Source organism: Trematomus bernacchii, unplaced genomic scaffold (genome assembly GCF_902827165.1).
Source record: "Trematomus bernacchii unplaced genomic scaffold, fTreBer1.1, whole genome shotgun sequence".
In the NCBI taxonomy this organism is placed as follows: Eukaryota; Metazoa; Chordata; class Actinopteri; order Perciformes; family Nototheniidae; genus Trematomus; species Trematomus bernacchii.
Window position 1 is genome coordinate 10,295,287 of NW_022987477.1, and position 27,295 is coordinate 10,322,581.

At 39.3% G+C, this 27,295-nt stretch overlaps 1 pseudogene; it reads left to right on the forward strand.

Annotated features, from left to right (window-relative positions):
• Window positions 1-27,295, forward strand: part of LOC117498009 — a 92,403-nt pseudogene that overhangs the window by 62,602 nt on the left and 2,506 nt on the right.

Sequence of the window (27,295 nt, forward strand, 5' to 3'; positions counted from 1 at the left end):
GATATACTGTACACGGACATTTTAGTGAACCAGACCAGCTGTTTCCGCCGGGTCTTCGCTTCCCGGGCATCACGTTGTTTACAAGTGTGTTCAGATGCTAAATAAAAGTTTAGCTTGTACTTTTGATACCCCGCCTCTCGGCACCACAACATCCAGTTTACTGTATTTCACATGAGCGATGTCGAACATTGAAAAGTCCTTATAAAATCTCTGTTATTAGATCAGTACTTTTCTTATATGACTATTATTGACTTGAACACTGAGAATGTATTTATTAACTTCAGACATTTGAAATATTTGAAATCAGATGAAAACAAACTGTAACGGACCCTGCCGTGTTATCTATGATTACTATGCCTTACTGTACATTCATAATTTCAGCCGGAGGTAGGTGGTAGGCGTTGCGGAGGAGCAGATTGCGAGTGAGGTGCCTGTTCTAAACGAACTATTCCAGCTGTTATAAAGCATTAAATAAAAAGTAAGCAAGGAATACAGAATGATTCGTTACGTAACTTTGTTGAGAATGTGGCCATGTACATGTAATACATGGGATCATTTGCAGCGACTTGGTCATTGTGGGGAAAAATAACACCCATCCTGATCGTTTCAATGAAGTTGAATACAGAATATTCATATTTGTCAGTGATTTCATGTCAATTCGGCGAACATAAACATCAATGATGATGATTAAATTAGGATTAAAAATCGGGAGAGCCGGCTCGTTCGTTTTTTCCGACTAAACAACATCTATTATTTAGAAGTTGATTTCACATGACTCCAGTGTGGAACCCCACTGCACCCCCTGGTGGATCAATGATCCATTGCAGCTGGCTTCACAATAATTAAATGTATTTATCATGGGGGCGGTATCAAGTCTGACTGGGGGCCGGCCGGCCATCACGGAACGTGCATGAACCGATCACGACCCTCGCACTTTAAACTGTCCAAAATAAGACGCTTCATCTGTATAGGGGCTTGGTGAAAAGGGTTGTTCTCTGATATGTTGGAAAAAGACACTTCAGTTAGACTTGGATTCTGCTCTTGAGTTTGGATAACTGGAGCCTCTTCTGTTATTCCTGCTGTGTCTTCCTTCACTGGCCGATCTGCCGCTTTTAACACATGTATGCTGTTTGTCAATCCCTGGCTGGCATATTTCAGATGGAGCAGCAGACTTGTAACTGTCGTTTTTCTTTTTTCAGCTTTGTTCATAGCGCTTTTTTCAGGTCCATACCAAAAGGGGTGTCTGGTGTGGATCCATGCTTCTTGCTGGTCTAAGTATCTCTCATTCTCATAAGCAACTACAGCTTTTCTATGGGCTTTTGTTGGGCCAGGTTGATCATCTGCTGGAATCAATCCTCTCGTCTGCCATTGATCAAACAATTCCTGTATCTGTTTCCAGTTCTTTTGTCTGTCTGATGCATGTGTTGTGGCATCTGATCTGACATGTACCTTTGCCTTGATGTCTGCAGTTGACCCTGGCTCTGCGGGTGCTCCTAACTTAGTGTATTTTGGCGACATATTGCTTAAGTAGTTGGATATAGTTATTAAATGTATCCAAGATGAATCACTAATCTTCTGAATAGTACCTTCGCTCCTGATAGAAAATATCCTGTCATCCGAACTTAACTTCAATACCTGGGTTTTTTTTTTTTTTTTTTTAAAGATTAATAAAGTAAAATAAAAATATGCAAAAAAGTTTTTTAATTTTAATTTTTTTTTTAATTTTTTTTTTTTTTTTTTTTTAAACCTTGTACAGTGGCTTGGCTTTGAAATATGCAAATAGAAATCTCGTAAAAATCTAGCTTTACTGTGTATAGTGTATTCCAAAGTGCATGAAATTATGCTAATGTCATAAACTATGTTTTTACTTCAATTGTGTGGTGTTTAGGTATTCTACAGTCTAGGTTGAAAGACTTATGTAAGGTTTCTTATCTTAATATCAGGAACCACCTGTGATTCTATCTATGTGTGATGAAGTACGTGTTCATCTATAATACTTGAAAGTAAACCTTAGCATAATTATAATCAATTGGTGTTGTATTTATACGTTTGTCCTTTTACCCCCATTTCTTGTGCAACAATTCTGTACAACCAGCAGAGTGTGCTGTTGTAATTTTTCAGCTTTTTTCCACCCTTTTTTAGCTCTTCTAAAAACGGACTTCTTTTTAACAAGAAGCTTATTTTCTTAATAACTACCTTTGATATGGGAAAGAAATTGACTTTATGATTAAACAGTCAAACTTAAACCAGCGAATACACTTGCAATCACAATGTTTAGGATTAATGGACAAAGCATAAAAACAGCCATCAGCACACACAATTTTTAGGATTAATCAACAAAGCATATCCCAGCCACACCACATTGCACAGTATAAGCATAAGCAGGTAAAACTCCTTTGCAAGGACTAATATTTCAAAAATCAGATTTGAGCTTTTTAGAAAATACAATAATCTTTTTCTTCAAAAACCAAACTCCAACGGTATAGATAACCTGATTCAGCAAAATGGAATATCTAATTCCAACTTTGACTCAAGAAGAATGATTTTTTTCTACACACTATGGAGGTCATGAATATTGAATTAGCCTCATGTGAGTGAAACTGAATGGATTTCAAAAAGACAACAACTGGTCCTCTGAATTTACATTTCACAGAATGACGACTGCCATGTCATTGTTTGTCAACATGAGGTCAAAACAAGATGGCAACTGATTTCAAATGCTGACCTGCAGAACAAAGAGTTTTTTGCAAGAAGAATGGCTGTCTCTGATGCGTTGAAATCCTGGAGGTGTTGATCTCAACAAGGAGACCTCATTCCAGGCTAAACTTCAGAGCAGTATAACAGCACGACGCTCTCAATATGCTATACAATTTAAACAAGTTAATACAAAATAGTTAGAGACCATCAAAACTATTTAGCCTATGGTCGTCTGAGCAACTCTCACGCTATTATGCGACCAAATGGGAAGCCAGTCAAACACTATTAGGAGAATATCGTCTATCTAACGCACGAATGCCGCATTTCTTTCCGTAATGCACACGCAATGATTAAAGAGTATACTTCAGACTTCCACAGACTCTTATCACCAATTAAACAAGAGACCATCTCACTTATTTGGGACAATGAAACAAGACGATTCCATCTGATCTTGAGACTAAAAACGAGACGATGCCATCAACTCTCTTTAACAAGAAGATTCCATCTTTAACTTGCTAATAACGAGAAAAGATACCATCTATTTCTCTGTCAAGAAGATACCATCTGTCTTGAGAATATACAAAACGACAAGAGTCCATCTATAAGTCGTCAAACACAATATAATAAGTAGTTTGGATATAGTCCTTAAATGTATCAAAGATGAATCACTAATCTACTGAATAGTACCTTCGCTCCTGATAACAAATATCCTATGTCATCCGAACTTAACTTCAATATCTGGGATTGGTTTATTTATTTTTTATTAATTTTATTTTTTTTTTTATTTTTTTTTATTTTATTTTTTTTAAAAGATTATATAAATACCGGCTTAAAAGCACATTAATATATCCGGCTTGGAAAACACACACATTATAATCATGCAGTTGGTTTAAAAAACATGCAGTTGGTTAATGAATCAAAGAAAGGAAAATAGACTCACCCTGCTTGCTCTAAAACAACGCCACGTGGTTTGGTTTAAATTTATATTTAACATTAAATTAACAGCTGTTCTCAGGATGTCCTGCTCGCCGCAAAACACACAAATCTAAATGGTTCTATATAAGCTATTGAAGAATTTGATATAACTGGCTTCTCCTTACCGTTCGCATATGGGCCCTTTGTGTGTCTTTTGGTTCGCCAAAATCTCCGTCGAAACTAGCGGTTTCTCTCCCAGTGTCGATATCACATGTCGGGTCAGCCAAATGTTGATAATTTGTGATCTTCTCGCTCCCAGGAAAGAAACTTAAAATAACGAGACTAATGGAGTCTCTGAAAAGGTTCAAATGGGTAGTTTAATTAAGTAACGTGGTTAAAGAACAAGCATGGTGAATGGAGAGACAAAGCCGGTGTTGTCTTGAGGGAGGCTGCAGCGAAGGGAAGAGAGTGAGTTATCTTTCGTCCTGCCTTTTTATCCACGTCTCGTTGTCCCCCGCTGTGCAAATAGTGGGTGGCCCCCTACTCATTTGCCGGTTCGATATCGCGAGAGCACAGATGATTTCGACATTGATATTCTCTGCCTACTTCCTTAAGCATTTTCTCCTCATTATCTCTGTCATGACTTTCTATTTAATACCTTATAAACAGCTGTAATACTTAGTTTAGAAGTCCTAGTGGTTCCGCTCCGGCACAGTTCTTATTTTACGGAAATTCCCTCTGACGTCATAGCTTCTCACGTATCTGTAAACACTACGATCAACTAGACCTTCATTTAATATTCAGCAGTAATAATATCTTAACGTCTATCGATGTAGTGTTAAAGTCCGTATGTTTGTGTGTATCACTCCAAGTCATTTTCACTTTACATTCAGAAAACGCAACATTAGTCACAAGCTAACCGGATAAAGGATTTTTCAGAATAAAAGCTTGGCATTGATTTCCTGAGAACTTCCGGGCTTTTCCACAATAAAACAGCTTTAAACTGACGATATGTTTTAGACTGAATTATGCTGTTTAACATTGATTTTAATTTCTAACAATCCCTCCTTTCACACCATTTAAGGTGTGAACACAATACTAAAAGTAATAAGTTCTTCATCTGACTGCTTTTAAACTGACGGTATGTTTTAGACTAAATCATGCCATAAAACATTGAATTTTAATTTCTAACAATATCATCAGCATCCTCTAAACCAGAATATATGCAAGACAAATATTTATAAGATGTTTGTGGTTTTTAGGGCTGATGTCAGTGTTGGCAGAGATTCGTCCTAAGAATGATCTTGGTCATCCGCTCTGTGATAACCTGAGGCAGGGAGACTGGATGATGGACTATGTCTCCAATAGAGTGGCGAAGTCCCTCCCCTTCCGGTTGAGCCCCATGGGACCTTATTTCGGAAAAGTTATGCATTGAAGTCAATGGAGAGAGAAAGATTATCTTTCGATCCCGTTTGAATTGTGCCACGAATTACACATATGATGTTTGTCAATTTAAAAGATAATTTTGCAAGTCAAAAAAAATAAAATGTGTCGTAAAACTGTGAAGTAACACATTTGTTTGTGTGAAACGCTCAATGAACTACATCTCTGGTCTCACAGAACAACACACGTCACCAAGATGGCCATCACTACTGTCAACAAAACGATTGGCTACCCTCACACTATCACCACAATGAAACACGTCCTGAAGAATGTCATGCAAAGCTGCCTGCCTGCCTTCGATTCTCTCTGAACTGCCCGGTCGTTTTAATGTTTAATGTCAACCATTTGTGCAGATAGCATGAAGTAGAGAAGATCGCTAGCGTTAGCGTTAGCATTTCTCCCCCGGGCTTAAATTGTGTATTATAGAATGATCACACCGGTGACAGTACTATTCAAAGGGTTCACGAAATATGACGACTACTCTTACTGTTTAACATGTTGGGTTACTTCATGTTACTTCATGTTAAGGCTAATAAAAATGACACGGCTGTAATGCTAACTAACGTGCTAGCTACTAGCTAGCTTGATCCAGACACTCCTAGTCCTTTCATCAGACGGGAACATAGACTGTATATATAAAGTCGGGAAGACGGGAAGCGAAAGAACGAGCAAGACCCATTGCTGGTATAATAACAACCTGGTACTAAGCACACAGGCATCTTGTTAAAGTTATCTTATCTTAGTGGAGGAAAACAATTGTGACATCACTCTGGGATTTGTAGTCTTTCTAGTTACGTATTTTTCAGTCTTATATTTCAACAGTTTTACGACAAACTGTGACTTTTTTGACATGGAAATGATTTTTTAAGATTGACAAACATCATATGTGTAATTCATGGCACAATTCAAACGGGATCGAAAGATAAGTTTTCTCTCCCCATTGACTTCAATGCATAATTTTTCCGAAATAAGGTCCCATTACCCGGAAGTAAGTGGGCGTGACTTCGCCACTCTATAGACTTCTGGCCAAGGAGGGAGCTTTGGGAGAGGTGAGTTACAGCCAGGTTTGCTTTTAGGGCTCTACTTCACATGGTAAATATTATCACATGCCATATCTAATGAGGGAAACTCCTGTAGTTTTACAACATTATGACATTGAGATTCGGCTCTTCACAGATCCAACAGGAACATTTACTATTTAAATATGAAATATGAATCTAAAATCCTGACCAAGTCAACTAAAATATAGTCTTTCCAGTTTTTCTGAAAAATCAAAAGGGTTAAGGTTTGCGCTAAACAACAAAATGTTACTTTCAAACAAAACCAATATTTAAATCAATCAATCCTATTTTATTTATATAGCCCAATATCACATATTAGACATTTATCTCTGGGAGCTTCACTCTGTGTTTAGCATATTAGGAATGGAAAAATGGGAGAAACCTTGGGGAGATCAAAAAAGAAAATCCTTCTCCAGGGAAAGACAGCTGTGTAATAGATGTTGTGTGAACAGATTAAAAACCATATTGCAAAAAGACAATCCAAATGACAAAAGGATAATGTGACATATTTCAAAATAAAGGATGCTGGAGGCTGTCAAAAATCTTCCAGGTGCCGCCAAAAAATTATAACACGGGAAAGACTTATGTTCAAGACGTTACCTTAAATAGAAAAGAAGACACCACAACTCTGGGAATGATACCCCATTTATAGGATATGAGTTCATACAGTTTGAGATGACATACTGATAAGAAACAAGAGAGGTGAAAAATGAAAGTCTCCCGACAGCCAAAGCATCTAGAAGCTAGGGGCTTGTTAAAAGCAAGTCTTGGAGAGGGTATCTGCCCCCTGAACACAAACTGAGAACTGATTATACAGAAGCGGAGCTGTTTAGCTGAAGGCTCTGGCTTTTAATGTACTTTTGGAGACTCCAGGGACCACTAATAACCCTATATTCATGAAATGCAATGTCCGAGCAATAGGGTACTACGAACCCTATTCATATAGGATGATGCCTGATACTTCATCTCTAGGAGCCAATGCCAATGCTGACTTGTTATTGCCCTTGACATGCAGGTGGGCCACTGGTTCCAGGCCATGTTTGGCTACTTGAAGCACATCCCCCGCTACCTTGTACCTTGTTACTTCGACTCCATTATTCAGGGCGCCTACAACACCGCTTTAGAGGCTGTTTTCTAACGCATGTCAAGGTATTTTGTTCGATTTGTTTGATTTCTCTTTATTTTCTCTTTTTAATAAAGGCTTAATAATATGGGTTATTTAGAAAATTATATACTAATATTACTTTATGTTTTTTGAGTTTCTTATAGTACTCAATTTGTATATAGCATATAGGAGTCATAGTAGTATGCCTTAACACAATCTTTTTGCATGCCTAGTAGTTGGATTTCCTCAGTCACTTCACATCCATTCATTAATTTGACTTAGCATTGAAATAACGATATGACAAAGTGTTCACTTGGTGACAAATGTCTTTCCATGTATTTTGTGTTCCTTTGACTACATTAGCTTTGTGCAGAATGGTTCGAGCCTGGTTAAACAACTGGCGCTGGGTTCGGTGCAGATGTGTGGTGTGGATCACAGTTGGGCTATGCCCACAATCTCTCCTCATCTTAAAGATGTCCAATCTTCCTTTAATGAAGTGACTAAGGAGGGACAGTGCTTTGTGTCACATGCAGCAGGTATGCACTTTCTAATTTAAAAAAATAAGATAACACTACAAAGGGTAAGATGAGATGTGATAGATCCATCATCATGAAGACCTTTTTTGTGCCCAAGTCACCCAATATACATAGTAAAATAAATACATAGTATACTATATACACATGTGGAAAACATTACACATATTTAGATTCAATAAAAAAAAATGTGTACTTAGTGTTGCATTTATGTTACTATGTCAAACTAAAGACCATCTTGGGATGACAAATAGGGCCAGGGGCATAAAGTGAGAGGAGCCACGTCCTGCTGAAAACCAATTTTCAAACGTTGCCTTTATTTTGAACTACACACTTTAAAAAAAAAGTTGTACCTGTAATTTAAACTTCATTCTAATCTAATCTACACACATGTGAAGTTTTGTAACCGCATCTTGCCAGGCTGCTACATTAATGCAGTACATAAGACAAATATAAAATAACATCAGCCTTAGCTTATGGTAGCTCTCATATATTCATCATTCTGTATGAATAATTAGGTAAAGAACAACTGTTGCCCTTATACATGGTTGTTTGTCCTTAATACAGGTCTTCCTCACTTTTGTGCTGGGGTATTCCGTTGTTGGGGCCGTGACACCTTTATTTCCCTGCGAGGCCTGCTGTTGCTGAGTGGCAGATACCTGGAAGCTCGGTCAGTCCGCAATACTAGACAATATAGACAAACATTATCTTCAAGACATAAGGCTTTGAGCACAGTCTGTTTGAATTTAACATACTGTGGTCTTTATTTTCATATCATATTAAAATAATTTGATAAATGTCAAATTGATCAATTACCTATTCAAGGGGCATTTTATAGGAATGATTTAATTATGACAAGGTATTTCTTTCCACGGGCACCTGAAATCTGACATGTTTTGTCTATAATAGCACGGCAATCTAAAAAAACAAAGTGATGATTTCCATTTAGATTTCCACAGTTTCTCCATCACTTTTTGTTATGGTCAATAGACCTTTACATCCACGGACTGGTATATGTCAAACTTTAATCAGGATTCTAGTCTCAATGTTTATGAAACACCTAGTATGAATTATCTCCCAAATCTGTGTTAAGTCTTCTTAGCCAACGTCATATACCTAAATTCCACAAGTTCTAAAGTGCATAAAGTTGAATATTGTCTTCGATCAAAAGATTTTTTTTAAAAGAATAAATTATGAACTAGAGAATGCAATTCCTGAAGAAATTGCGGTGTGAATGATGTATGCTGAAAAGCTCACACTGAACTTGCAATGCTGTTTTTAAAAGTGACTTTTGACAATAATGTTGTGAAATTGTTTAAGTATAGTTGACATCCACTGAGTATGTGTTATGCCGCAATAATTAGCTGATAAATTGTGAGGTATAAATACATTGACATGTTTACTGCAAGATGCTACTTTTGAATAGAACACCAAACATGTATTGAAAGTAGTGATAATTAATTACAACAAAAAAACCTAACTGTTGTGAAAATTTGAGGTTACAAAAATTAACTGGAGAAATACCTCTGTTTAATTTAACTAGCCTATTCAAATCATAATGGGAATAGCAGGTGGGATTAACTGAAAATATTCACAATCTTAGAATGAAGTAGTATAGATTGCAAGCATGAAAAATAATTTGTTCCTTGTTGAATTATGAGACGTTTCACAGTATGGTGAATTTTAACAGTAATGGCACCTTTTGTGCTCTTTCCAGAACTCAATTATCTGAACCCTGATCTATTAAACCACCATCCCAATTTTCACAGGAACATCATCCTAGCATTTGCAGGTACACTGCATCACGGCCTGATCCCCAACCTGCTTGGCAGTGGCACTAATGTGCGCTACAACTGTAGGGATTCTGTTTGGTGGTGGCTGCAGTGTATCCAGGAATACTGCACACTAGTACCAGACGGTGTCTCCATCCTCAAGTGTCCTGTCAAAAGGATGTACCCCAACATATCTGAGCAAAAGCCATATGGAGCTGGGGTAGGACTGTGTGCTGTGTTCTTATTGGTTCTTGATATGATGAGCCAGAGTCACTGCTGTTTGAAATCATACTAGATAGGAGCACAAATATATAAGCAATGAACAATTACGCCTCTTTTTCCCTGATTTGAGTCAGTCAACAATGACTTGACTTTGATTCTGGTCACACCACTATATTTAACCAACACAGTCAGTTCTCTTGCATAGCCAAACTTTTCCCCACAGAACTCTGTCGGCACATAAGAAAGGTTTGGTTGCACCAAATATTATTCTTTTCAAAGGGTTAGCTTGCAAAATCACATCAGTCTTTGGCAAAGCATTACACCATAAAGTAGAAATACCCAAGTAAAGTTCCAAAACGGTTCTTAAAGACTGTTGCATACCATGGGGTAGCCTATTCTTTAGAATTTTCATGTTTGCCATTTATAATTGCTCATTAATAAAAATTCTATATAAATGTATCCATTGTAAAAATGAAAGGAACTGCACAGTTCTGTAAATGTTCTGAATCTTCTGAAATTAACTGGTGTTTTTATTTGAATCAAAACATTTGGAGAATTGAATTCCTTTTTTTCTTCAGGAACAACCATTGTATGATGTTATCCAGGAGGTCATGCAGAGACATATGCATGGTATTCAATTCAGAGAGACCAACGCTGGGCCACAGTTGGACAGCAATATGACTGATGAAGGTATTTTCATGCACTCATAACCAATACTGCTTAATGATTTTTATTTGATATCTTTTAGCTTTACACAGCTCAGGTCAGGTCACACTGTGTACTATTGTATAGATTAAGAGGATACATTATTTCACTCTGGTGTTATTTACAACCCGGTATCACGGCAAGACGTGAACATCTGACGATTTACCATGCTGGCAGACGTGAAGATGTCACGATTTCGTCCCTTCAAACGTGACAGTTACACGGTATTGTTAACATGGCCCAACCAGTGGAGATATACCCGGTAATGCCAAGCAAATGCTACCCCGACAGTCGGTTGTTAATGTCAATATTCATATAATAATGATTTATTTTGTAATAGTCACACTCGATTTCGCCGATTTTCTTGTTGCCCCAGCTGGTCGACACCTCTTTTAGCAGAAACAAAGGCTACATTAATGTATTAAATCGATGTTAATCCATGTGTGTGGATGTGGAATTAACGGACGTGACGTTGTGCGATTGCGTTGCCAGGCAACAGCTACGGTTCATGTTCATTTACAAACTCTTCAACTAGAACCGTAGTTATATTTAAAAACATTTTAGAAGGCCTCACGAAATACTTTAATGTAAATTAAAATGTAAATGTGAAGGAATGTGTGTTTAACAAAATACATCCGTCATAAAAAATACCGGAAACAGACGTAGGCAAGGTCCTCAGCTCGATGATTTGATGGTTTAGCCGCAATGCACGTTGCACGTTGTTTATGCGATGTGAAATCCGAAAACATTTAAAAAAAAAAATAATAATACTTTATTCCGAGTGTGCTTGCTTTTCTCTTTGAAAGTCATCACATAACGGCATTGTAATACACGGTTCGGCTGCATTAAATATTACATATCTGCCGTAGTTCTCTATTTATAGAGCCCTGATGAGAAGACTTCTAGACAAACAGGAAGCACTGCCGCCAAAACTGAAAACGTGACGTGGATCATAAATATATCAGCAATTAAACAACATCTTATGCTGCGTTCACACCGGACGCGATGCGAATATTCGCTTCGCTCTAATCGCTCCTATCGCATCGCTCTAAACGCTGGAGTTTCACCGCGGCTGCCAGCTGTGTTTACTCGCATCATTCAAACAAGACGCGCTGGCTCGGGAGCTACAACTACAACAAAATGAACATATTTTACCGTGATTAAATTGTAATACACGTTTCTAAATGATGCCGAAGTAACAACATACTGATACCGGTTAGTAAAAACCATGAATGAATGCTTGACAAGTCTGCAGACAAGACAGCAGGCGAAAAATCTTTTTAAATGCTTGTTTTCTGAATGAAGATCGGGTCGACCAGGCTAAGCTAACGTTGTATATGCTCCGTCCACACTCACAACAACGGCCTACAGACATAAATAAAGCAGCGACTGTATTCGCCATGACACAGACAGTCTGTGGTTTGTACTTGTTTAACTTTTGTCCAGTTTCTGAACAGATATGAGAAGCTGTGAGCTCTGTGTGCTAACTGCTAACAGCTAACGGCTGATGTTGTGTGGTTGAACGTCAGTGACGGCAGGCTGAGATCCTCACCACTGATTGGCTTCCGCGAGAACGCGTTACGTGAATTTGACGCTCGAGTTGAACAAATTGAACTCTCGCGTTTAACGCGGCACCGTTCAATCGCCTCAATCGCGTGAATCGCGCCGTCGGAGCGAATTCGCGTCTGTCCGCGTCTCTGCATTGACTTTACATGTAATCGCGCCGCCCCCAAACATCGCATCGCGTGGGGTGTGAACGCAGCATTAGATTTCTTTTCACACAATACGTCTCCTTGCAGTATCAATACTAATTCGGTTGACTTTTATATTTGATCCAATTTGTAGATAGGCTGTATTTACACCGTAACGGTGCACAGCTGATAGAAAGGCACATCTAGTGGTTAAAGCACGTTATTGAATTGTATTATTTTATTATTTTTCACAAAAATGAAACCATCAATAGCAAAAACAGAATTAACTGTCATTAGTAAACCACTCAAATAAAAAGATCATAAGTGGTTTTGTTTTACATATATTTTAAGGATAATAATAGCAATGTAACACTGTCTATGATACTTAAACACTGATTTAAAAAACATACAGAAAAAACGAATTCACTGCCCTTAATAAAGTATTTAAATATACATTTCAGGTGTGCTGTTTTGTTTAGATCATTAACATCTGGAGCTCTTTTAATGTCCTTTTTGATTATTGTTACACCAGGTCTTGTCAAAACCTTTATTCCATATTCAATATCCATTACTAAACAAAACAGCAATTCTACTCAACTACAATTCAGAGGTTAACCTGGTATTTTTACTCCACTACATTTATTTTAGTTACTTTGCAGATTCTGATTAATGATGTGAAATATAAACAACCCTTAAATCAGGCTTTAGTTACACCTGAGTAAAATTCAGGGAAAGGTGATTGTCAAGTGCCAACAACCAGGAGAGATATTTGATAGTTGGTGCTTGAGAAGACTAAACATTTATCTGCAGATCCCTATAAAGTATATTAATTACTCGTTATTCTCTACTAATAGTTAATTAAAGACTGTATATAATGGCTATTTTGCATATCCCTTTCAAGATTTCAAGATTTTCTCAGGTTCATTGACATATCATATACACAACTAATTAAATAACGTGCTTTAACCACTAGGCTGTGTGCACACAAGGTACACACAGCCATAATAACTTTGTATTATTAGTGTAGGACACTTGTGTATGTATAACATCTGAAGATGTGTAGTTTTATTCATGTTTTCACATAATTGTACAGGATATACAATTCCATGTGAAATATTATTTCACATGTTTTATATTATTTCACATGTTTTACTTCTAATATCTGATTTGTAAAACATCACAGACAGAAAGGTATATCCGTCATTTAACAGTAAGCTATTGAAATTCTGAATCCATAGATGTGTCTCCCATCACCCAAATCCCCTGACTATTCTCTCAACTTAGTATTTACATTCTTATATTCAAAGAAAATCAGTAATATCTTTAAAAACTACAAGTCCTTTTATATCAGCTGTGCACCCTTATGGTGTAAATATAACCTATCTACCAATTGGATCAAATATAAAAGTCAGCCGAATTAGTATTGATACTGCAAGGAGACGTATTGTGTGAAAATAAATGTAAGATGTTGTTTAATTGCTGATATATTTATGATGCACGTCACGTTTTCAGTTTTGGCGGCAGTGCTTCCTGTTTGTCTAGAAGTCTTCTCATCAGGGCTCTATAAATAGAGAACTACGGCAGATATGTAATATTTAATGCAGCCGAACCGTGTATTACAATGCCGTTATGTGATGACTTTCAAAGAGAAAAGCAAGCACACTCGGAATAAAGTATTATTATTTTTTTTTTTAAATGTTTTCGGATTTCACATCGCATAAACACCATTTCCCAACGTGCATTGCGGCTAAACCATCGAATCACCGAGCTGAGGACCTTGCCTACGTCTGTTACCGGTATTTGTTATGACGGATGTATTTTGTTATACACACATTCCTTCACATTTACATTTTAATTTACATTAAAGTATTTCGTGAGGCCTTCTAAAATGTTTTTAAATATAACTACGGTTCTAGTTGAAGAGTTTGTAAATTAACATGAACCGAAGCTGTTGCCTGGCAACGCAGTCACGTCCGTTAATTCCACATCCACACACATGGATTAACATCGATTTAATACATTAATGTAGCCTTTGTTTCTGCTAAAAGAGGTGTCGACCAGCTGGGGCAACAAGAAAATCGGCGAAATCGAGTGTGACTATTACAAAATAAATCATTATTATATTAATATTGACAATAACAACCGACCGTCGGGGTAGCATTTGCTTGGCATTTCCGGGTATATCTCCACTGGTTGGGCCATGTTAACAATACCGTGTAACTGTCATGTTTGAAGGGACGAAATCGTGACATCTTCACGTCTCCCAGCATGGTAAATCGTCACATGTTCACGTCTTGCCGTGATACCGGGTTGGTTATTTAAGTTACACACATCGTTTTTTGATAAACACATGTACAAACATTGGAGAGGTGGCATTGGGAAGGGGCTGCCAGTTGTCTGGCGCTAAGTAACAGACAACTGGCTGATGCCTTTCACCTCTCAAGCTGATAGTATTATGGATGTTGTATATATACAACCTTACACAACATTTAAAAAATGTATAACTGTAACATTGAACAGATTATTATTTGCGAAAACTTTAAAGGTTTTCAAGATAATTTAAATTGTATGTTTTTGCAAATAATGTAAAAGTTACTTCATCAGCAGCATCATGAGGTCAGACCATGGAGTTTTTGTTGTCTGAGGAGTAGCTGCTTTGAGTTTTGCGTTTTTTAACCTGTTAAGCCCCAAAGCCCCCGTCGGCGGGTCTTTTTTTTTTTTTCTTTCTTTCTTTTTTTTTTCTTTGGATGGAATGAATACCTATGGTGATAATTCAATGTAATACATCATTTTTATAGTCTGGTACCTGAAAAATGTCAAATGGCACTGATGGAACCAGAACTTTTTTTTGCTAAATCTCTCTAAAAAGGTCAAATTTAACTTGTTTTGCCTCAATCTTGATACAGGGTACTTATTATATGTTATAGTTTGGATTCCTAAAGCTTTTAGTCTACCATCCCATCATTCAAGGGTGGTTTTCACTATAAGTAATGTTTTTTCTTTAGGCGGAGGTAAGAATTTACCTTTTTTTACTATGTTCCATCTGAATTTACTCTGACTGAGAAAAATCTATATTGATTCTGACACTTCTACATCCAACTCACAGATGTAACCTTGCTTTGATAAAATAAATTATTCATATAACCCTTTTAGAAGTAAAGTTGTAGTCATTTGTTTTGGGCATGTCATTTTCTAGCCTGAAACCTGAAAAACAGGCTCGGGGCTTAACAGGTTCACCAGACATTTGTCAGTCATGCCAATTGGCTAGAGTTTCAATCCTTTTTTAATAAAATGTTTGGATAGATTTACTCAGGAACACCAAGATACGATTGACCAACACTATGCACTCTATTTAAGGTACATTTAAGGTATCACTCTGTGATACTGATAAAAGCCCATCTGACCAGGTTTTAATGTAGAGGCTGCAGTGGACCAGACCACTGGCTTCATCTCTGGAGGAAATCGCTTCAATTGTGGAACTTGGATGGACAAGATGGGCGAGAGTGAGAGGGCACACAACAAGGGAATACCTGCTACACCAAGGTATGTTTTTTCTTATATCTCCATCTTTGTTTATTGAGCAAGCATCCATCATTATTACGTTTAATTTGTGAAAGTTAAAAGGTAAAAAGATACTTTTGCAAAGTTGCTAAATCTATAATTTCACTGTGAATATTATGTATCATGTAGTATTTAAAGGGGACCTATTATGCAAAATGCACTTTTTGATGTCTTTTATACATAAATATGTGTCCCTGGTGTGTAAGGAGACTCACAAAGTTTCAGAAAATACGACCCTCTCTCTTTTCCTCCTTACCCACATCTCAACAAAAAAAAAAACGGAGGTGTAAACAAGCAGATCCAGGTTTTGGCTCCTATGACGTCATTGGTGGCACAAGTGACACGTCCCAACCTATCGTCTCCGTATACAGTCGAACAGCTGAATCCCCTCTCGCAGCTGTGTGTCTGTGTATTCAGCAGGATGTCTGCAGGAGGCACTTAGAGTAAAGTTGTTATATATAATACATATAATGGCACTGTTCTAGCGGTAAACACTTAAAGGTCACCTATCATGCTATTTTTAGGCAATAGCATAGGTCTCAGATATATAAAAATATATAAAAAACATGTCTATGAAGTGTTTTGCTCAAAATACCAAACACATCACCCATTCTAGCCATGCCTCATATCCCTCTATTTCACTTCCTGTTTCAAAAGTGCTGATTTTGGGTATAAAGCTTTAAAAAAAAAAATTTGATGAAAAAAAAGAAAAGAAGGAGGGGGCTGAGCTCATGCGAGACCCGGCAGCTACTTTCTAAACGAAATACTGCCGTGATGAAACGCCATATCATGGATTATCAAGGATTATTTCTGAAACAGTATGGAGCTCAAAGGCTTTCTCTCTTGCCAGTTATACCACAAGGTGAGTTCCTTTTTATTTCCAGCTTCTTCACACACATGCTCTCCAGTACAGGTTAGCCGATGCTAATGTAAACACCAACCATATTACGTCCAAAACAGTCGGGCATTGTTTCTGATAGCAACTTTCTGATAGTGCCGTGGGTCCACATTTCCGATATTACGTAATATCGGACGCAAATCTGGATCAGCTCCGTTGTACCCCCGTTTTTAGAGATTTGGGTACGGAGGAAAAGAGCGAGGGTTTTATTTTCTGATGCTGCGTGAGTTCCCTGACACACCAAGGACACATATTTATGTATAAAAGACATCAAAAAGTGCATTTTGCATGCTAGGTCCCCTTTAACCTGTTAAGCCCTGAGCCTGTTTTTCAGGTCTCAGGCTCGAAAATGACATTCCCAGAACAAATGACCATATCTTCCCTTCTAAAAGGGTTAAATTAATAATCTTTTTTCTCAAAGTAATGATAAACCTGTGAGTTGGATGTCGAAAAGTCAGAATCAATATAGATGTTTTTTATTTTAAAGAAAATTCAGATTTTACATAGTAAAAAACTGTAAATTATAGTGTCTGTCCAAAAATTCTTTTTTACTTATAGTGAAAACTACCCTTGGATGATGGGTTAGTAGACTAAAAGCTTTAGGAATCCAAAGTACAACATATAATAAGTACCCTGTATCAAGATTGATGCAAAACAAGTGAAATTTGACCTTTTTAGAGAGATTTAGCCAAAACCCCCCACTTCTGGGGTCATTTGGGTGGATTTGACCTATCTCTGGCCCCCCTTGCTCGATTTTGATGAATGAAATCTCTTTATAACCGCTAGAGCCAATGGAATCGAGGGAAAGTTATATACACACCAAAACGTTAACAAATAAGGGGTGAGAGTGACGCGTTACCAAAACCGGAAGCTGCATACACTCTGGTGGCTACCATTAGCAGCTAACTTTTCCGCTCCGATTTTTACATAAAAAATGGAATTATGGATTATAAATCATTTATTCAAAGGCACAGGTACATTATCAACCTATGGATCAACAGTTGTAGCATTTTTTTTTTTCGTTTTAATGCCATTGAACACGTCTTTTGACCTAATTGACAGCTACGGTGAGACGATCTGCCGTAAAAGCTCCGTAAAGGTATGTGTTGTGATGTCTGTGTTTGCTTCCCCTGTCGCAAGTTCAGATCGCTCAGTGATGAAGTATCATCATACCTAAATAATCAGTGGAGTCTCAGCTTTAATCGGCTATATTGTATGTGCAGCTACGATAAGTAATAAGGGTATTTTTATCTTGAATTGTGTGCCGCAGTGCGTTAGAATTTTTTCGCTCAGGGGTCATTTAGACGCTTCTTATGAGACTTGTGTTTTGTTTTGGTAAAAATGGTTCATATCTTCAGTTAGCTGAGATTCTTCCCGTTAATCTGGTGCTACACATTAATAGTTTCATAAATGTTAAGAAGCCCGGAGACATTATCTCGAAAAAAAGGGTGGGAGGGGTCCAATGGGGGGACCGCCGTGCTTAAGAGGTTAAGAAAGAACTATGTGCTGTATGAGAAACAATGCGCCCCGTGTTTGGGGAGTAACAGTTTGGTCTGTGTTTACATTAGCAAGCATCGCTAACACTCAGAGCTAACGCTGTACTGGAGAGAATATGTGTAACGTAATGTCCTTGCGGTAAACCCTACGAGAGAGAAACGTTTGAGCTCCATACTGTTTCAGAAATAATGCTTGAAGCGGTTGACAACATAATATGGTATTTAATCACGGCAGCGTTTAGCTGAGTTTCTCCCGGTAGAAAACTCTCTTAGCAGGGGAAAGCTGCGTGACCCTACAAAGGGGCGTGGCTAGCAGCAGCTGTTCCATTTAAGGCTACGGTCACAGAATCAGCCTTTTTGGAACAGGGCTGGAATAGCAACACAGTCTCACGGCATTTCGTGTTACCCCTAGATTCCACCGGGTCCGTCTGCGCCGCGTTGCGGTTTTGATCCGGCCTCCTCCGGCGTCATACCCTACCAGGCGCGTTTCAGAAGCATTTCAGAAGCGGAGCGTCTTGCCTGCCGGCTCGCAGTTTTTGTTGATTTGGGCATATTTCCTGGACAGGCTACTTTGTACAGACAAAGTTAATAATACTTGTAATATTCCAGTTATAAACGACATGAATCAAAGATGTGTTGCTGTATTTTAGTGGTAAAAAAATGCATTCATCATCATAATTATTCTATATATATAATTTACACAGTGCCTGTAAACCGGAGGAGAACGCTGGCATTTCTCCTCCTACTTGAAAGACTACGGAGGGATAGGGTCTGCAAAATTAGTTTGTGTGTGTGTATATATCTATATATATATATGCTATATATGCTCTGAACGTTCCACTTCCTGCCTGCCCGACCTTACGTTATGGCTGCGCCGCGACAAAAATAGGATTCGATCCTAATTTTAGAGGAGCCCTGCGCCGAGACGCTTCTGAGCTGTAACGCGCCGCGTGTGGTGGAATAGCACCCATTGACTAGAGTGGCCGCGATCGCCGTGAGCACCGCGGCGCAGCCGTAACGCGCCCGTAACGCGCCCGTAACGCGCCGCAGACGGACCCGGTGGAATCTAGGGGTTATAGTCACGAAATGAATCTATTGATTCGTGTTCACCAACACGATTTCGCCATTTTTTTCGTGTCACACAGAACGATTTAAAAAAATACAGATTTAAGTATTCTGACACAGAACGATTTTAGAAGCAATGTATTTATATTGGTAGTATGTTTCGTGCCTGCACCAAATAATAACAAATTAGAAGGAAAAAAAGATGACATAAAATACAGATTTCAGTATTCTGAGGCTCTGAGCCCCATTTATTTTCCTCACTGACGGCAAAAAAACTCAGACAGTATACAATTTCAAATAAAAGGGATAGGGTTAGGCTTAGGGTAAGATATTGAGTAAGAACATGTTTTTATGAACCACACAGCTTCTGGTCTTCCAAGACCCGACCGGACAAAAAGACGTGTTGCAGGCACGAAACATACTACCAATAGAAATACATTGCATTTAAAATCGTTCTGTGTGACACGAAAAAAAGGTGAAAATCGTGTTGGTGAACACGAATCAATAGATTAAATTAATTTTGTGACTAATAACACGAAATGCCGTGAGACTGGGTTGGGAATAGAGGAGAATAGAGGGGTATGAGGCATGACTACAATGGGTGATCTGTTTGGTATTTTAAGCAAAAAACTTCACAGACATGTTTTGTATAGGTATGGCCCTACAATATATTTTTCAAATATAGCATAATAGGTCCCCTTTAAATAAAAACAAACAAAGGATTTACTAAAATGTAAAAAAATAGGGTTAATACTAGGGCTGTCAAGTTAACGCGTTAATAACGCGTTAACGCAAAAAAAAATTAACGCCACTAATTATTTTAACGCGATTAACGCATGTGTATTTTTTGTCCTCGGCCGCCCCGTAGTTTCGGAGCGCATCGAGTTTAAAATACCATCTACAGACCTAGTCTACGACCATATTTCGGAGGGATATGATACATATTAACTTTCAATTTTATGCATTTCAGTTCATCAATAACATTACTTAATTAACACTTCACTTTCCTGACACAGTTCCACTAACATACATTCACTGTCGATTGTTATTTTTTAATATTCTTTGCGAACACAGTTCCACTAACATACATTCACTGTCGATTGTTATTTTTTTATATTCTTTGCGGAATTTGGCCGTGTAAAATGTCCTCTTGGGTTGCCGTACAGCCAATGCGTGACGTCATTAGTAAGCGTAACGGACCCCGTGCTGATCTGGTAGGCCGTGCAGATATGGTACCTACACCGCCCTATAGCCAAAGCCCGAGACACTGTTTAAAGCATAATAAAGACAATATATAGAGAGCATAATGTTTTTAATGCAATGCAGTCTCTAAAGCATAATAAAGACAATATATAGAGAGCATAATGTTTTTAATGCAATGCAGTCTCGCAACGTATGCTGCCCCGGGGTCTCCCTGTGCGCAGATGCGACGCGTCATATGACGTCACATGTTTGGCATGTCTCGATTGAAAATGCTTTATTTAAAACAAAAACAAGGACAATAAACAAACCAGTCTTCACAACTTTGAGCCGCCCTATAGCCAAAGCCCGAGACACTGTTTAAAGCATAATAAAGACAATATATAGAGAGCATAATGTTTTTAATGCAATGCAGTCTCCCAACGTATGCTTCAGCAGAGAATGGCCCGCGGCGGGAAGCATTCACTCGCGATCTCAAGTCGTCTACAACATACGTTTAGGGAGCTATATAGAAGCCTATGGACATCCCGGAAAGTTGAAAATGTACGCTAAGGGCCGCCCCCCTTGCGTTGGAAAAAGACCACAGGGGACCTTGACATAACGTCAACATACGCCGACCTGGGAGTGAGGATGTGTTGAACTACACGGAGCAGTTTTAATCAACAAATACATTTTGTTCATATGTGGACATTGATGGAATAAATGTATTATTTTCAGTTATCAGTTTAGAAAGATTGTCAAACTATTTACATTGCCTCACAGCTCTTAAAAAAATGCAATAGTTTTGCTTGATAGACCGCATGCATAGTCGGCCTATACAAATAAAGCAGTAGGAAACATAATCTCTCCTACTGCAGGATTAAATATTGCGTTTGTCACAAGGCAGATGTATTCTGAAATTTGAAGAATAATATTAGAGCTCAATAGTTTTAAAGATGACCATAATTTGAGTCTTTTTAAAACCAGTTTTTAATCTGTATCCTGTCAATATAACCTCCACTATTTGGATCTCTGTGTGTCTGTGTGTGATACAGGGATGGCTCTGCAGTGGAGATAGTGGGCCTGTGTAAATCTACTGTACGATGGATTGTGAAACTGCACAACAATGGACACTTCCCCTATGCAGCAGTCAACATACGCAGAGGAGGTACAGTAAAATCACATACATTCAGGATCAGAATCACTTTAATAATCACAAGATCTCTATAGGTGTGTGTCATGGTGTGTTTTTGTCTGGTAGCACGGCACTGGTAGTGGACTGCGCAGGACTTTATTAAAACATTTATCTAAATTGCCTTTTATTGCCTTTACGTAAGGTTAAATGTTTTCCAACATTTTTGCACTCCTCCACAAAGATTGAGATTAGCTCTAAACTATTAACTGCGGTAATTATTGGTGATGACACTAATACGCATTTTCATAAGTAAGCAATTTCAGGAAGCTGCTTTGGTTTACACTATTTCTTTCTACAAGTGTTTTTTCCGAATTATTACAGATTCAGGGATTTTACATTCTCCATAACAATCTTGGAACCATGTTATTTCTATTTCAGGACAGACATATTCTGAGTCATATGCGAAGTGGGATCTTAAGATCCAGGAGAACTTTGAGAAGAAGTTCTATATTCCCCATGATCCAAAGGACTATGAGGGGAAACAACCTGAGCTGGTTCACAAAAGAGGCATCTACAAGGACAGTTTTGGGTCTTCAAGTCCCTGGTGTGACTACCAACTCCGCACTAACTTCCCTATTGCCATGGTGGTGGTAAGTAGCTGCTGTGTGCTATGCTTTTGGTCACTAAATCTAATTTTACTTTTTGTTAATGTTCAATTAAGAGATTGGGTTCTATTAGCCAGTTCCATTTTAGACTGTGGTCTATGGTGATAAAATACTGAGATTTGCTAAGCTCAGAGAACATTTAAAAGAACATTTGAACATAATATATTAAAACCATGAGACTTATTATCACTACATGGTAGACATACACTTATTGGCCAATTTATTAGGTACACCTGTTCAACTGCTTGTTAACACAAATATCTATTCAGCCAATGACATGGCAACAACTCAATGCATTTACTGTAGGAATGTAGACATGGTCAAGACGACATGGTGAAGTCACTATACACATGATATAAAACACCTAACAAAACACAACCTATTTGCTTCAGCCAAAAAATTTATATCTTAACCACTTTATATGAAAAGTTATTTCTCTCAAATGAAGTTGTCAATCTTTGGCTGTGCTCTACAACAGTCAACTAATTGCACTGTTCATCTTTTAATGCTAATGTTTTTAAATCCAGGCTTTTTCACTTTAGCTAACTCGCTTTGCAGTGCAACGACATCGCTTTGATTTAATTATTTCTTTACCGTGATCTCATGACAACAATTTGCGTAGGGCCCAAATTTGGCCAGGGGCAGCACTGAGACCATGGCTGTTGTATTTCAGTTTGATGTTTATTAATGATTTTTTTATTTGACTTGCTGCTGGTCCAGACCTAGGGGTAATCTGGACCAGCAGCAAGGGTTACACAGGCTAAGGAGCACTGTGTAACCAACATATAAACAGTGTCTGTGGATTTGTAGAGAGAGTACAAAAGTTAGCATCTTGCTCAGGTCAAAGCTTGTTTATTTCTGACATCAATGGCATACAGTTCAGTCACCTTATGTCAAGGCTCTCAGTTAAAATGCATGATAAATGAATATCAAACCGTACAAACAAAACATATGCAAAGTATAAAGTATGAATAATATAAAACATTCTGCCGAAATAAGAAATACATGCATATGAATTAAAATGATTTAACATATATTCCACATAAACAAGAATTGGCTTAACTTAAAATATGAATAGGTACCAAAATAATAAAACACATACACATACAGTCCTGCTAACACTGAACAGCAGCACGTGACAATATGGCGTGACCATGCCATGTTACTGAATGGTCGGAACTGTGAAACTAGCTTAACTATGGTATTTTCCTCATCACCATTTACTCACTGCTGGCTGGCTAATACTCTTAACAACATTTAAAATACATTTGCTTATGCCACAGCGTGTTAAATGTCAGTTACTTACACGTACACAACTACTGTGTAAAACTGTCTTTTATGAAAACAGCTACTAACCCCTAGATTCCACCGGGTCCGTCTGCGTCGCGTTATGGCCGCGTTACGGTTACGGCCGCGTTACGGCTGCGCCGCGGCGTTCGCAAAGATCGCGGCCACTCTAGTCAATGGGTGCTATTCCACCAGATGTGCCGCGTTAGGGCTCAGAAGCGTCCCAGAAGCGTCTCAGCGCTGGGCTCCGCTCAAAATAGGATTCAAGTCTATTTACCGACGCGAGGCGTTGCAGAGGCGGAAGTGGAACGGTGACAGCATCCCCAAAATAAACTAATTTTGCAGACCCTATCCCTCTGTAGTCTTTCAAGTAGGAGGAGAAATGCCAGCGTTCTCCTCCGGTTTACAGGCAGTGTAAATTATATATATATAGAATAATTATGATGATGAATTAATTTTTTTACCACTAAAATACAGCAACACATCTTTGATTCATGTCGTTTATAACTGGAATATTACAATTATTATTAACTTTGTCTGTACAAAGTAGCCTGTCCAGGAAATATGCCCAAATCAACAAAAACTGCGAGCTGGCAGGCAAGACGCTCCGCTTCTGAAATGCTTCTGAAATGCGCCCGGTAGGTTATGACGCCGGAGGAGGCCGGACCAAAACCGCGACGCAGCCGTGACGCGACGCAGACGGACCCGGTGGAATCGAGGGGTTAGCATGGCGATGCTAACCAGAACAATTAGCTACAAAAGGACACTTGCTACACTTACACACATGTCAAAAATCCCGTTAAACATTACTAAACCATTGACAGTGTATTTACATTATATATTGATGCAAGCTAAAGACAGAACCATTAGTTTTGCAGAACCTGTGGATTTGTAAAGAGAGGACAAAAGTTAGCGTCTTGCTCAGGTCACAGCTTGTTTATTTCTGACATGTGCATGAGCTGAGCTCGTGGCTATAGTCTCCCTAATGGATCCACAGCAGCGCGAGGGCACCATCTACTGACGTTACAGTGTATTGTATAAATGTTAGGAATTAGAAGTATGTTAGAAAGATTACATTATTAACAAAAAATAGTAGATGCTAGATGTTTAAGTAAAACTTAACATCTAGCATTTCCAACCTGCTACACTCTCCCCTGCTTCGAGAGATGCCTCCGGACATCTAGAACCAACACAAGTCGTATGTAGCAGTCAAGAGTCGAGAAAGTCTGTGGGTCAAAGTACAGTCTGTTACAGTCGACAGTCTTTTAAGGTACTGTGGACGTTGTCACAGGTCTAGCATGTCCATACTGGTAGTAACAGGTTTCAGGAACAGCTGGGTAAAATGGCATGTGGTAGGGAACACAGGCAACCATCAAGTTTGCTCCTGGCCTCCAGGGCTGGTATGAAGGTTGTCCAAGGTGGTTATATGTGAGCATTTCTCAAGGTTTCATTGCTCGGGTTGACTTCCTCACAGGCAGCATTTCGTTATCTGATGGTCCTGTTGCAGGCTCACTATTGTCCACCTGTTCCTCTGACACGGCATCCTCCAAAATGTCATCCATCGCTGGTTCCTCCTGTAGTTCCTCGGCTGGTGGAGTAGTAACCTGCACCGGCATCTGCACTGAATCTGGCTCTGCAACTGGGTCAGTTTCATGTGGCTGCTGCATTTGAGCAGTGGTCTCGCTTTTCTTGGTTGGACGCTGACTCTGCTCATCTTGTCCCAAGAGCAAATCATTAACAGGTAGCAGAAGGTTACGATGCAGGACACGGAGGGTTAGATCTCCTGTTTCTGGCTGAACTCTGTACACAGGTCCATTGCCAAACTTTTCAACAACACAATGAATTCTCTTTTCCCAGTAAGCATGAAGTTTGCCTGGGCCACCCCTCTCTGATCTCCAGGCTGCAGCACCATGCCTTTAACATGCCGATCGTATTTCTTCCCTTTAGCTGATCTCTTCCCACTGTTATCTGAGGCAATCTTGTATGCTTCCTGCATGCGAGAAGCCCATTTCTGTGCATATTCCTGTCTGGACTGTGGCTCTTGTTCAGGTTTCAAGTCAAAGAGCAAATCAACAGGCAAGCGTGGGGCTCTTCCATACAGGAGAAAGAATGGTGAATAGCCTGTTCCCTCATGTCTCGTACAATTGTACGCGTGGACTATGTGTAAGTGATCCTTCCATTCAGCCTTTTTGTCCTCTTGTAGAGTGCGGAGCATCTGCAGAAGTGTCCTATTCAGACGCTCAACAGGATTCCCTTGCGGGTGGTAGGGGGTTGTTCGAGAATGGGCGATTCCTGCCAGCTGCAGTCTCTGGAAAAGGCTGTTCTCAAACTCCCGGCCCTGATCATGATGGAGCTTTTCAGGGTAACCGAAGCTTGGAATGAAGTCATAGATGGCCAGATGGCAGAGACAATCTCTAGGAGAAGTGTTTCTGTGTACTCTTCCAGGTGATTGTGAAGTTGCACTGGATACCGTGACAGGGTGTCAGCGTCTGCGTTTGACTTGCCTGGCCGATATTTGATGGTGAAATGAAAGTCAGCTAGCTCGCCAACCCAACGATGCCCACTTGCATTCAACTTGGCCGTGCTCAAAACGTAAATAAGGGGGTTATTATCCGTGTATACGGTGAAGGTGGGTGTATAATAGAGGTCATCTCTAAATTTATCGCAGATTGCCCACTTCAATGCAAGGAACTTGCCAGAATGGAGATGATAGTTTTTCTCAGCTGGCGAGAATGCCCTTGAACCATAAGCGATGACACAGAGTTTGTTTCCCTGTTGTTGATAGAGCACGGCTCCCAGACCTTCATTTGAGGCGTCGGTGTGAAGGACGAAGGGCAAATCAAAGTCCGGGTAAGCCAGAATGGGTGGACTGGTTAGCATGTCCACAAGACGTGACACCACAGCACCGTGTTCTGATGTCCACTGGACAGGTGCTTTGGATGAAAGCTGTCCATTATTTGTGGTCTTGGGCTTGGTCTTGTTAGCTCTAGCTGTGGTGACTGTCTGGCTAGACTCTTTAGGGCCCTCTATTAGTTGAAACAGTGGCCTGGCTATCCTAGAAAAGTCCTGTATGAAGGTTCTATAATAGCCTAGAAACCCAAGGAGCGCTCTAACTTCTCCAACATTCTTTGGCTCTCTATTCTTCAAATGCTGAACTGCCTCAATGTCTTTAGGGTCTATCTGGACACCTTCCCTGGTCACTAGCCCTAAATACCTGACTTTTAAATAGCTTACATTTCTTTGGACGTAGCTTGACCCCATGTTCTCGAAGGAGGCGGAGCACCCGACTCAAGTCGTCAACATGGTCATGAAAGGTCTTAGAAAAGCAGAGCACGTCATCCAAGTATGGTGAGCAACAATCATCCCTTAGATCGCCAAGGACTCCCTCCATACACCTTTGAAATGCAGCTGGGGCGTTGGTAAGGCCAAATGGGAGGCGGGTCCACTCGTACAGCCCCCAAGGTGTGCTAAAGGCGGTCAGGTGTCTAGAACTCTCATCAACAAAGCCCTGGTGATAAGCACTGTCTTGGTCGAGTATTGAGAACCATGAATAGCCCTGTGAAGCTGACCGTTGAGCGGCCCGACCAAGTAAGGAGGCAGAGGCAGAAATCCCAAATATAACCCGGTGTGGGCCTTTATTAAAAATCATGAACACATGACACACAGCCTCAATCTGCTGTTTCTCCCTGCACACAGCCTGCAGCCACAAATATCTCACACCCCTCTAACCCAACAAGAAAACAGCACCTAAATACACACACAGACTAACAAGACACAGGTGAGGGTGGAGCAATTAGACACAGGTGAGGGGGGAGGAGCCATCACAGGGCACCAGGTGAACACAATCCCCAACAATTAAGCTATG